Source organism: Otolemur garnettii, unplaced genomic scaffold (genome assembly GCF_000181295.1).
Source record: "Otolemur garnettii isolate 467f Iridium unplaced genomic scaffold, OtoGar3 scaffold00058, whole genome shotgun sequence".
NCBI lineage: Eukaryota > Metazoa > Chordata > Mammalia > Primates > Galagidae > Otolemur > Otolemur garnettii.
The window spans coordinates 11,304,272-11,307,690 of record NW_003852453.1 but is presented as its reverse complement, the minus strand read 5'-3'; the positions used below and the strand labels follow the sequence as shown (position 1 = coordinate 11,307,690).

Here is a 3,419-nt window from a genome sequence, read left to right as displayed (position 1 = left end):
TAAGTAAATGAAAACAGATTAAAAAGTATAAAGTATGTTTTCTAATGAAAATGAGATTAAGCTGAAAAACAGTAATGGAAATATCTCTGGAAAATCTTCAAGTATTTGGAAATAATCAACATACTTCTAAACAATTCAATGGGCAAAAAGGAAGTCACAAGGAAAATTTAAAAATATTTTCAACAATAAAAGTTAAAGCACAACATATAATACATTTTGAGATTTAGCTAGAATTTAGAGGGAAATACATAGCATTAAATGTTTATAATGGCAGAAAAGAGTCTTAAATTAATAATCTAAGTTTGTAAGACACTGATGTTTAAACAAGCAGAATGAAGGAAGTGATAAAGAAATAAGCAGAAATGAATAAAATTGAGAACAGAAAAACAGGTAAAATCAACTTAAAGAAATAAAATCTATTTCTCTAAAAAAATGATAAAATTCTAATAAGAAACTTTTAGCTGAAAAAGACTTCTTTTTTTAAAAAATGTTTTTAAGTATAAGTTACCCATATGAGTAATGGAAAGTAGAATATCCTACTAACCTATAAATAGTAAAGTGATAATAAAAGAATATTATAGACCTTTTTTTTTATGTATATACAACACAGTTTTCTTTAAATGGAAGTTCTTCCTCCTATAATTCAGGAGAGAGAGCATAATTATTGTCTGTTTCACTTTGGAAAGCTGATCCAGATTATTTTTCAGGGGAAGAGTTAATGCTATTCTGTCATTCTTGCTCAAAAAGGTGTGTGTGTGTATATATATATATATATCATAAGCATAAAAAGGGCCTCTTTCAACTCTTGTGTTCATAGTATTGTCTACAAAAAGAAGCGTTACTTATTCCATATATATAGGGCCAAGTTCATTACTCATTTCTGCTATGAAGTCAAAATACTAGAAATGATTAGAGTTTCATGTTCTAGACTGGCATTTCTTCTGGAAGGACCAAATCCTCTTTCATTTTCTTCTATCAAAGACATGTCACAAGGAAACCTCATTTAAAATGGAGAACCGCAGGGCTCCTATTCCATAGTCCACATTAGTGATACCCACCATGCAGGGCCAGAAACATGGAGAGAGCTATGGGGACAAAAATGTCAAAGTAGTGCTGTTTTCTCCCCACTAAACCCAGGATCCTGCTGGCATATAATCCATGACAGTGGCCATCTTGAGAGTATTTCAAAGACTTGCTTAGGGTTTAATCACCATTTTCCCTGAGGTTTTACATGATATACATACAATATATAAGTATCTGGATCTAAGCAATGCTGTCCTATATTTCCTCCAACTTCATACAGCTTTTGGTTCTGAATCTTAATACATTCTGATGGACCATGACTGCTGTCATACTGAAATTTCACCAGTATATCTTTGGCTTTGGTTTGACTGTTGAGTTGAATGGCCATGGACACTTTGGAGCGAAGTAGAGCGTGGACTTGTAAGACTCCCTCCAGCATGTTAGGCATTCTTCTTAAAGAGTGCGATTTTTATAGTACCTTTGAAGTCTTGGGGCTTGTAATCTCACATTCTGTGGTCTTCCTCCTGAGCAGCTTTTATACACTTGGCAGCTGCTTGCTTAACAACATGGTGACTTCATTCATCCTTCTTACTTGAGCAAATAAGAAAGATGGAACCTTCCACAGAATTTTCTGGTACTTAAGCATTAGGCAGATGATGTGGACTGCAGTATTTGCTAATAGTACTTCTTTGTAATCCGAATGTTTGCTTCTATTGAAGAAGAGGTTTGGTGCCATTACAGTAGAAAAGTTCCACAAACTCATTCGGGTTTTGAATTCATTGGCAATCACTTTATTGAAGAATATCATGAGGGCCTGGGCTGTATCCTTGTTGGCATCAGGCATTGCTGTGATCATGTGGTGCAAGGCATGAAATTGCACTTTGATGTGAGGCCCTCTTTCCATTAGAGCAATCAAGGCAGGTATATATTCTACAGGGAAGAGAAATGTGGGAAGTTCTCTGAAAAATGCATTCAACATTACTGCAGCTTCTCTATGGCACATTTTGTCCCATGTAAATTTATTAGCATTAAACTTGGCATTCAGTTCTTCAGGGTATTGCTTGACTTTGGCAGTACATCCTGAAAGTCAAAAAATTCCTTCAGATTCCAGACCTGATACCACAACTTCCTCAAAAAACTTTTGCAACATAAGAGGAACTTTAATGCTGGGTCTTTTTCCAGGAGGACTGTGAGTGGAACTCCAAAAATCCCAGTGTCCTTTCATTTTCTCTGTTTTGTTTCTTTTCAGTTGAATTCTAAAGGCTTCAAATAAGACAGTCAGTTCAATAGGAGAAAGGTGGCAAATTTTATTCACATCTTCAGCAGATAGATCTCTTGCTTCACTTAGGCCAAATCTTATTTTCCAAATAATAAATTTAGTTAAAGCATAGTCTTCTTTCTTAATCTGTGACTTCTTGAATTATTTTCTTTTGGAATCTCTGTAACCGTTTCTGAATAAGACAGTTCAAAAAACAGTTCTTCAGCCTTTGATGGAATGTTTTTTTCCAAATAGTTATTATATCACTCACGGTTTTTTTCCAGATAGTTATTATATCACTCACGGCATTCTGAACTGACAGCCCTGGGGCTGGTGATCCACTAATGAACTGCTATATCTGGAATGGTCTCAAATGTGGACATGGAGCCACTCCTAGGGACAGTGAAATGCCCTTCTTCATCCTGGGAAGCATCCGACAGGGCAGTATTCTTGCAAGAAGCACCAACTGGCATGGAGTCAATTGTCTTGATAACTCCTGGCAGATCTTTTTCTTCCTGGGTGCCATCCAGCTAAGTAGTATGGTTGTCACAGGTATCACCTACAGAAGAGTCACTGGCTTCAAAAATGTCTCTTATGACTCTGACAGATTGCTTATTCTTCTTCCTCATGGTCTGAGTATTGGTATTTTAGCTCTTTTTCACTGCAGCTACTTGGGTTCAAGTCAATGTGGACAGCAAGGTTTTGCCATCTTCCTCTTCATCACCTGAGATTAGAGTTGATAAACCCACATCTTACAACCACATTGCTTCAAGTTCTCCTTCATTCCCAGACTTGACCTCAACCATTGGCTGTTCCTCCTGCTCCCCATGCTGCTCTCTTTAATACTTTCTATTTCCGGTCAGAAGTCCTCCATTGAGGTACTGTCCTCTAAGGTTTATGAGTTGGAGCAGCTGAATGCAGGCAAATGCAAGGATTCATGGGAGGGCATCCTGTTAATTCTTTGGCAGTAAGCAATGGATTTTGTTTTAGCAGGTTAAATGTGTCAGGGATCTATTACAGACAACTGTATGCTCAAAAATATGACAACTTATATTAAGTCAAAAAATTCATTTGAAAGTCACAAATTGATAAAACTCATTCAAAATTAAGTATTAATACTTTACCTGCAGAGTTCATA

The 3,419-nt window shown here is 36.3% G+C and overlaps 1 pseudogene; it reads right to left on the bottom strand.

Moving 5' to 3' along the window:
• Window positions 1-1,102: 1,102 nt before the first annotated feature.
• On the bottom strand, window positions 1,103-2,910 carry LOC100942306 (annotated as a pseudogene).
• Window positions 2,911-3,419: the final 509 nt, after the last annotated feature.